Raw genomic sequence first — 10,517 nt, 5'->3', positions numbered from 1 at the left:
ACGAGGAAACTGAGGGAAAAGACAGTCCAAGCTTAGGGAGTGTGACTCCTGGCCCTTACCACAGTATCATGCAGTTAGCATTTAAACTGACTTTCAGTGTGACAATTATGTCAATGTTCTTAGCAGGGAGCCTAGTCTGGTGCAGTAAAGCCCTTAGTGACCCTCTGTCCCAGCTAGCTGTCCCCTCTGTGGGAGCGGAGTGGGGCTAATCGAAAGGAAGATAGACTCCCGGGTCACCTTGGCTTCCACATCCCACTTTTTTCTTTGAAGGAGAGTAATGACACATCTCTTGGAGAGTTTTGTTTGGATGAGACTGGAAACCAGTGCTGAAATGACTGGCTCCCCGACTAGCCTTTAATAGGGGCTCAATCCCCTTTTATCTCAAATTGATCCCAAAGGCAGACTACATTCTCCCCACTCTGTCACTTCCCAACCCCTTGCGGTTTGGATTTTGCCCCTAGCCACCCCCAGAGCGGTTCTGCAGATAATGACGCCTACTTCAAGGGTGGTGGTGAGGATTCAGTGGGTTCATGTGTATGATCTTCGCTTGGCATAAAGAACATAGTAGCTTTTGTGATTAATAATGAAGACCCAATTGCAAAATTCAAGAGGCCCTGGAAACTCTCTCCCTCTGATTTTTCCCTGTGAATCTTTGGTTCTTTCCCTCTCCTTTCTGCTTTGCTTCAGTTCTGAGAGCTGCCTCGTCTTGCCAGACTTGCCTCCAATGTTCCTCACATCTTTATACTCAGCCCCAGAAGATGCCAAATTGAGACGAAAAACTTTCTGCTTTGGTGGTCACCTCTGACCTTTAAATTTATATTGTCCTGGGTTTCTACCAGCCCCACCCCCCACTGCATTGCCCAAATTTTTCCCTTCTCGCCTATGTCACCATCCCTGAGACCTCTCTTCCTTGAGCTTTCGTGTGTATCTGTGGCAACCTTTGCAACTCCACATTCGATGGAGTTCTTCATGGGAGGGGCTGTGCTGTGGGTGCTGGGGTTGGCTGCATGTTTCCAATGCCTACCTTCACTTCTTAGAGGCATATACTCCCCCTCCCCTGCTTTTTAAAAAAGATTTATTGATTTGAGAGAGAGAGAGAACGAGTGCAGGTGAGCAGGTGGGAGGGCCAGGAGAGGAGAGAGAATCTTGAAGCAGACTCTCCATGGAGCGTCGAGGAGGACTCAGGACTCAAACCCCCGACCCTGAGACCATGATCTGAGCCGAAAGCAAGAGGCAGACACTTAGCCAGTTGAGTCACCCAGACGCCTCGTGCACTTTCCCTTTCTTGTGCTTCTATTCTCTTATTTGAGCCGTAAGTACAGAATAATGGTTCCTGTCTCACAAGGTCGTTGTAGAGAATCACTGGGCAGTCTGTGTCAGGAGACGAGGACAGCCCCTACCACAGAGCAAACGCTTAACGGGAATCAGCCATGAGCTGAGATAATTGCTTGTGTGGTTTTGTGTAAAGCCGAGGAAAAGCCATACCCACCTTTACAATTCAGGGCCCAGGCAGCACCTTCAGAATAAACAAGGTCGCTAGGAGATGATAAGCAGGTAGAATGATCCCTCGCGGGGGCTTGCGGCTGTAAGGGCAAGTTTGGAAAGCAAACTGTGGATGACCGCCAGCGAGCTAAGGAACACTGGTGGCAACCAAATGCTGGACCAAAGAAAGCCTCATGGGCAGTTGGCCTACACCCGGGAAGCCGCAGCAACGGATGAGACAGAGGAAGCCAGCAGCAGCCTGTCCGGCCGTGACACAGTCACGGGACCCGTGCCGGACCCGCTGAGCAATCTGCTGGGAAACTGAGAGCAAACGGAGTTGGAATTAATCGTTCTTTCATCAGAACATCTGGAGATGCCATCTTGTGACACTTCAAGACAGTGTTCCTTTAACCAAAGTCCGCAGACGCTTGGATCTGGACGGACGAACTAGTCTCTGGAGGCCGGCGGCTTCAGATGCCTTCCGGCCCCGCTCAAGGAGTAAATCAGAGGACTCATAATTCCAGCCGAGCCACTGGCTTATTGGACATACGGAAAATGTAGAACTAGCCAGAAAGGAGAACTTCAGAATTGAATATAATGGTGGTACACGTGCCTGTGTCTGATTTCTTCTTGAGTCTCGTGAATTTAAATTTGCCTTATATTTTAATAACAGGAATGTCCCATGATATGCTAGAGAATAAGGGTTACCATTCCAGCCCATCAGTCAATCAGAGGATACTTATCCGTCTCTTTTCCTAAAAAGAAGGAGAATTAAAGAAAGACATTTTTGTAAAGCAAACACTCATTTGACCTTCAGTGGGTTCTGTTGAGTTGGGCTCTACTTTGACCACAACATCCCGTGTGTTTAATGTGTATTCCGTGTGTCTTTCTTAGTTCCCTTAAACACTATACACCTTCATTTCCCAAAAAGTCCAACAAGTTATTGAGTACGTATGTAAGGCCACGTTAGTGGCTGTGGGCAGAGTATGCGAGGAGGAGTATTGGAGGAGTTTACCTTCTAGTGGTTGAGCCAAAGAAACCCACACGGGACAGTGGGAGAAGGATCAGTTCGGTGTTCGACCGTGCGTTGTAGACCAGGTCACAATCTGCTGGGCCCGCAGCAGGAGGAGATTGGCGGGAGATAGGATAGCAGGGAAGGCTTCCTGGAAGAGGCGGAGCTTTATTTAACCTTAAAAATGGGTGACATTTTAGAGTCAAACATAAAGGACTTGCAAATTAGGAAAGAGGAGTGGTGGGAGAGAAGGCGTGGGAGCGAGCCTGAGCTTGTCCTGCTACTGAGGCCACGTCGCCTGGGACGAAGGCTGACCTGACTTTACAGAGTCTGTACGCTGGAGAGCTCCAGGGAAAAGAGACGGGATGCGGGGCGGAAGGAGTTTATGGAGAACCTGGATCAGGGGAAAGGAGGCAACCGGAGAAAGTTTTTGAGAAGAGAAGGCTTTCTAATGGTCAAAATTCTCCAAAATGGTCTGGACAGTTTTACGAACTTGTAAGTGTCCTGCCCTGGAAGTAGATACACGTAAGGTCGACGACAACTTAAAGATAGTTTAGGGCTGATTCAAATATCGGCAGGCTGACTGGAGATATTTAACGCCTTTTTAGTTGCAAAGTTATTTGGGGGCAATAAAATTCGTATCTATACACAAAGTCTGTATCCGTATCAATGGATCTATCTGTGTGCATCTGATGCGCAGGGGCTTAAACACTTAGGGGTTCATTTTTCTTCCTGTTGCAGAAAGTCTGTGGTTAAGGAGCTGTTGGTATCTGCTCAGTGGCTTGACGAATGTCATTACCAGTGTTTATGGGACTCACTTATCATTTCCCCCTTTCTTGCTGCCTTAGGGTCACCAGATGCCTCTTGCAACTTCAGCCATCAAGTGCTTGCTCAAGGGAGAAAGGAGAGAGAAGGGAAGCCTGGCTGTATTTCTTCCTTTTCATCGGGAAAAGCGAAAACTTTCCGAGCCCCGGCAGGTATCTCTTCTATCTCACCAGTCAAAATTTTGTCACATTGGTCACCTCTACCTGCAAGGGCGTCTGGGAAATCTAGCGTCTTGTCTGGGCCCTGGCACACCGCCGTTGCAAGAGGATTCTGAGTTCAATTGTCAAGGAAGAAGGAACAGTGAAAATAGAAAGTGACTAACAGGATCTTGTAGAAGGACCCATCCAACAGGAGCGGTCTATGAGTCTTCAACCCATTAATGGGTTATTTTCTATTCTGCTTGTGAACTTGTTTAGCTTTTCTCCAGTCCCAAGGCAAGAACACACATCTATCAAGAGAATCAAAAGGATATTTACAGAAATCTTAAGAAAACAAAACAAAACAAAACACACATCTGTGTTGTGATGAGTACTGGGTGTTTTCTGTAACTAAGGAATCATAGAACACTGCATCGAAAACTAATAATGTACTATACAGTGGCCAACTGAACCTAATAATAATAATAAAAACCCTTTTCCTTATCTCTTTCACAAGCTATCACCTTGTCACTTTCCTTTCTTTGATCTTTGAACTTCTTTAAAAAGTTTACCTAACATTTCACTTTCTCACTACCTCTAAATCCCATCACTTGGTTTTATTTCTGACCATCTGTGATGTGATCTTGGTACTCAAGCTGTTCTTGTGTTAGGCACTACACTTCCCATGACCAAACTAACATCTCCCCACCAGCGAGCCTTCATCCTTTATCTTGAAGCGTTTGACACTATTTACCACCCTCTTTTGGGAACTCGTCCCTTTTTATCTTATGTATGTGGCACTATCCTGGTTCCTTCCTATCTTTTTGATTATTCCTATCTTTGTTTCATTCACTCAACAAATACTTAGTGTCTGTCGTACTCTTGACACTTGGTTTGGTGTTGAAAATGCGCCGATGAAATAAGACGGCCCCTGTCTCCTGAAGACTTAGTCTACTGGGGAGAGAGGGATATTGTCACTTAGGGAAACTCCAGATAATTTTGAAAGATGGTGTGAGGCAGGAATTGCTTTAAGAAGGAGATGATGCTTGAAGTAGGTGGTTTTCCAAGACAATTTCAGATAGGATATTCCAGACAGAGGAAGTTTCAAGAGCACAGAAGTGAGAGGGGACTTTCCTCTGGGAATCCTCATCCGACTTCATACTAATTTCTCCAGTAATTTCCTCAGCTAACTCATTGTAGCCATGCATTATTTATTTATTAGACACTCCAAAAAACAACATTCCTAAGCTTCTCTATAGATTTTAGACTTCCATTTTTTATAAACTTGTGGATATGCTGTTGTCATCACAAATTCTGCACATCTGAAATGAAGCTGGTCAACCCCCCCCCCCAATATTATTCTTGGTTTCCATTCCTCTGTAAATGGCACCTTGTCCTCTCAGCTATCCAGTTCCCCAATCTCAGACTCACATCCCCCTGTCCCCCCGAGACCACTATAGCTGACCCATCACTAAGTCACACGGAGGCGATCTCTTTGATCTCTCTTCCATCTCCTCTCTTCATTTTTATTGCAACCTCTTTCGTTAAGTTACTAGTTTATTCTAACCTAGACCAGTTTTAGAGTCCCCTGAATGGTTCTCTGTTCCTCCTTACTCCCAACTGTATTTGATTTCTAATGCTATGTGACAAGTCACCACAAACTTAGGGGCTTAAAACCACACCCATTACTTCACAGGTCTGTGAGTCAGAGGTCCAGGTGGGCTCATCTGGCATCTCCGCTCGGGATCTCACATTCAAGGTGCTCGGGAGGTGGTGTTCTATTGGAAAGCTCTGCGTAAGAATTCTCTTCCAAGCTCATTCGGCTGCTGGCGGACTCCAGCTCATTACAGTTTCAGGACTGACGTCTCATTGTCTTGCTGGGTATTACCAGTGCTTGTTATCAGCCTCTGGAGGCCACCTGTCATTTCTCTATCTTCAAGCCACCAGTGGAGAGTGTCTTATGTGTTAAATATAGTACTTCTAATCTCTTTCTCATGAAAGAGTTCCCTTTCTTTTAAGGAACTTGCCTGAATTCAGGGCCATTGAGGATAACCTCCTTTCTTAAACTCAGTTTTGCCACGTATCTTAAGCTAATCACCGGAGGGACTCTCCGTCACACCACAGCTTCCTCTCACACGGAAGGTGGAGCTCCTTCTTACACTGGGAACCCAAGACGGAGGTGATTATGCAAATGACCAAGAGCCATTTTAGAATCCTGCCTACCCTAGTAATCATCTAAATACCACGAGACTGACCTTCCTGGAACTTAGTTCAGTAGTATTTTAAGCATTCTCAAAAAGCAGAAACTAAATTTGAACAAAACCAAACCTCAGTTTGGTATTCATAGGCTTCCATAGTCTGTCCTCGACCTAATTTTCGTGTGTCTCTGTCTTCTTTCCTACATGTCCCCTATGCTCCAGCCATACTAGAGGGTCCTTTTCGGCTTCCCTCACGTGTTGTTTTCATATGCTTGGTTTGTGCTCCTCAAGACCCATCTGAAAATGGTACCTTTTCCGTGAAGTGCTTCCTCATCAGTCTAACGGCTTGTGAGCTCTTAGTCCTTTAAGTCATCAGAGCATTCAGGACTTCTACCCTTTAAGAGATTCTGTCATATGCTGCTGTTGTTTCCTTCTATGAAGAAACAGCTCCTTCTCTGATGAAACCTGCTCCCCCAGGACTGGCCGTAACGGGAGAACCTCCACCTGGGAAGACGGCCTGGATCTCTTGTCTCGCTCCGCATCCCCGGAGATTTCCCGTCTGTCCGATCCTTCTCTGGCTGATCGTGATTTTTACGGTTGCACTGCACCAAGGATTCTGCCACTCCTTCCTCAATTACTCTGGTTACGTTTTCACACACAGCTCACCCTTAATGTGTGATTTTTGTCACATAGCTGAGGCAAGCCTGGAACTTGCAAACAACAATGGACAAAAGGTTTATGGAAATAAACACAAGGAAATCAACACACAGCTCCATAATCTGGCTTAAACGATATTTTTCCGCTTGAATTTTCTGCTTTTTAGTTCTTTTTCTTCCTGGCTCCTGTCATTATTTTGTTGATCATTTTTTTTTGACTGAACATCATTATGTACTAGTAAGTCTTTCAGATGCTGGAGATGTAGCTGGGAACAAAGTGAGTGTTTGAGTTTTTTTTTGTTTTTTTTTTTTAAGAAAATCTAGGGTCAAAACAGTAAGACCCAGAGAGGCAGGTGTTTTCTCTCTCATTTCATAAATATTCATTGACTATACATCGTAAACCTGATACTATTCTAGAAGCTAGAGACACGACCATGTAAAAGACTTTGAAATCCCTACCCTCAGGAAGTTTATATTCTAAGAGAAATGGGCAATAAACCCAAACAAAAAAAAAATAAGGATTTCACAGAATTACCATGGAGACAATAAAACAAAATAATAAGGTCAAAAATAGTGCGGATATGGGGAAGGGAATGTCGGTAGCGGTGCTGTTCCAGGATGGTGAGGTGGTCAAGGAGGCGTCTCTGAGAATCTGAGACCTGAATGATGGAAAAGTCAGCCTGAAGAAGGTCTGGAAGAAAAATGTTCCAGCCCTAGGAAAAAATTGGAAAGGAGACCCTGCTGAGAACCATGCAGTGATAGAGGATCTCCCATGTTCTTAATTTTTACGCGGAGAACAGTTAGTCACTCAGAGGGTTTTACCCAACGTTTGGCCCTGTTCTCTATCAGAAGTAAGAAAATCAGACAAGAACGGAAGGCACAGGTTGGGGTAGGAAGAGGTAGAAGTGACGCCCTGATCTTCCTTCTTACTTGAACCAAGAACCTTGAAGGCAGAGATAACCACTCATCTCTCACCCCCATTGCCTTCCCCTGCTATCTTTATCCCTTGTTATGTGTTTAACAAGTATTTGTGGAATTGAATTCAGTTGCATAGTGATAAGCTGAAGGGCTGTTTTATCAAATGTCTCCCACCAGTAAATTTGTGGTCCTCTAGGAATAGAACAAAAATACACTTATCTTCCTACTTGGTTTTAGCCTTTGCGTATTTCCTTTCTTTCCTGCATTCATTTTAATTGTTTTTCAACTAAGACATTCCTTAAAACTTTAATCATATTAAAATTAAAGATGACTAAACAAATACAATAAGGAATAAGAATTAGTCAGCTCCTGGGCATGCCTGAGTGGCTCAGTCGGTCAAGCATCTGCCTTCGCCTCAGGTCGTGGTCCCAGGGTCCTAGAATGGAGTCCTGCGTCCGGCTCCTTGCTCAGTGGGAAGACTGCTTCCCCTCTGCTTGCTGCTCCCCCTGCTTGTGTTCTCTCCCTCTGATCAGTAAATAAATAAAATCTTAAAAAAAAGAATTAGCTCCTCAAGGGAAGAAACTCTGTTTTATGTATTTTCATATTATCTGTCATCTTAACAAACAAAACCAAGATTAGTATCTTGGGATATATCTTCTCAATCTCCCTTTTTCTACACCTAGAACAGAGACTATTTCCATGTGTTAATTATATCTTTATGATCATACACTATTTTGACCTTTTCTGTTTAATTAAAAAGGAATTATATTGTGAAGTGACTGGATCCCTTTTTTATGCTATTTTTTTTTCATATGACATAATTCTTTCTTTCTTTCTTTCTTTCTTTCTTTCTTTCTTTCTTTCTTTCTTTCTTTCTTTTTAATAAACATAATGTATTTTTATCCCCAGGGGTACAGGTCTGTGAATCGCCAGGTTTACACATTTCACAGCACTCATCACAGCACATACCCTCCCCATTGTCCATATCCCCACCACCCTCTCGTGTCCCCCCTCCCCCCAGCAACCCTCAGTCTGTTTTTTGAGATTGAGTCTTTTATGGTTTGTCTCCCTCCCAATCCCATCTTCTTTTATTTTTTCTTTTCCTACCCCCCTAACTCCCCCACATTGCATCTCCACTTACTCATATCAAAGAGATCATATGATAGTTGTCTTTCTCCGATTGACTTATTTTGCTAAGCATAATACCCTCTAGTTCCATCCACGTCATCGCAAATGGCAAGATTTCATGTCTTTTGATGGCTGCATAGTATTCCATTGTGTATATATACCACATCTTCTTTATCCATTCATCTGTTGATGGACATCTGGGCTCTTTCCACAGTTTGGCTATTGTGGACATTGCTGCTATAAACATTCGGGTGCACGTGCCCCTTCAGAGCACCACGTTTGTATCTTTAGGATATATACCCAGTAGTGCAATTGCTGGGTCGTAGGGTAGCTCTATTTTCAATTTTTTGAGGAACCTCAAATTTCAGATTTCTCCCTCTTGGACTTAGCCCTTTCAGTACATGGCAGTTTATTGAGTCTGATTCTTGTCTTTTGGGGAAAATAGTTACTTTAAAAAAGTCTTCTTAAAATGCATCTCTCTTCTCTGCCTTATCATTTTAGTGATAGTTTCCTAAGCTGGATTTCTTTTTCTTTTCCTTTCTTCTTTCTTTCTTTCTTTCTTTCTTTCTTTCTTTCTTTCTTTCTTTCTTTCTTTCTTTTCTCCTTCTTTTTAAAGTAGGCTCCGTACTCAACATGGAGCCCAATGCAGGGCTTGGACTCATGACCCTGAGATCAAGGCCTGAGCTGAGATCAAGAGTCAGATGCCAGGGCACTTGGGGGGCTCAGTCAGTTAAACATCTGCCTTCAGCGGAGGTCACCATCTCAGGATCCTGGATCAAGCCCTGCGTTGGGCTCTCTGCTCAGTGGGGAGCCTGCTTCTCCCTCTCCCTCTGTGCTCTCTTGTGTTCTGTCTCAAGCAAATCAGTAAAATCTTTAAAAATAATAGAGTTAGATGCCCAACCAACTAAGCCACCTAGGCACCTCTAAGTTGGGTTTCTAAAAGCATAACACTTAGATGATTTTGTGACCAAGCAATGGTGCCCAAACAATTCAATGAACGTTTCCCTTCCCACTTCCATAGAATTTCCCCAGGTACTCCTGTCTCCAAACTCCCTCAGCTGGGAATGCTGAAATACATGTGACTCTCTCCTTCCCCTCTCTGTCTTTTGCTCTCAAGCTCCTCTCTCTACCTTCTCCCATGTTCCTTTTGCCCCTTTTCCTTCCCACCAACACTTCCCCTAAATACAGCCCAGGAGATGGTTGGCAATAGGACACTGGACAGAAGAGGTTACTGACCCTCCAGTAACTTGGGGCTGAAAGGCGCTGGCGGGAGGTGATCTCCTCTGTCATCTCTGCAACCCAGGGACCCAATCATTGTCATGCTTGCAAGCATCTGCCTTTCACCCTATAGATTTCCAGGTGTAGCTGCTCAGGTCGCCTACTTAAAACCTTAACAGGATCAATTAAAGTTGTTTAGGTACAGTGATGAATGCTCTAAAAATATGGACAGATGGGGTGTAGAAATGATAAATATCACCACTGGGAACTAATTTTATTCTTTACTTTTGCTTCAGGATTTCCAGGTGTTTTTCTGGTATTTCTTCCTTGTGGGAAGTCATTTTAAACTGCCCCTGGAAATCTGCCCATAGAAAAGCAAACAGCTTTCTTTGACCACAAATGATCACCACCAATAACTCCTCCACCCTGTTTTTCAATTTTTGAACTCTAGGGTAAATTTTTGCCTTATAAAATTAAGATCTAGATAACTCTGGCAAGGAGCCAGGTCCTGCAAACCAATTCTTTTACCTGGCAATGAATTGATTGCACAAACACTGTATAAATATTTCAGGTATCCATGTTGTCAATCGTAGTGACTACTGCTGAGCCGTAAACAGAGCAGGAGTGCCTGGACGGTGCTGGGTGAACTGAGTCGAGCCGAGGTCTGGGCGGGAATTTCAATCGACTGGAAGCAGACAGATCTCAAGCTCCATGAGACCAATGGTGCTGCTTTTCCATTTTTGTTATTCCCACATTTATACTACGTATGCAACACATTTTTATTGAAGTTCATATTTTGGAGGAAGCGTAAATAATTAAAAAAGGATTCATAATGACCTTTGCAGCTAGATCAATATGTATTTTTGAATTCTGAGGCATCAACAAGGAATGCTGTCCTGTAGCAGTTTTCTTGCTTGAAAAGACTCTGGTACAAATTTTCTCC

This window comes from Martes martes (genome assembly GCF_963455335.1).
Source record: "Martes martes genome assembly, chromosome: 2".
NCBI lineage: Eukaryota > Metazoa > Chordata > Mammalia > Carnivora > Mustelidae > Martes > Martes martes.
This window is presented reverse-complemented; position numbering follows the sequence as displayed.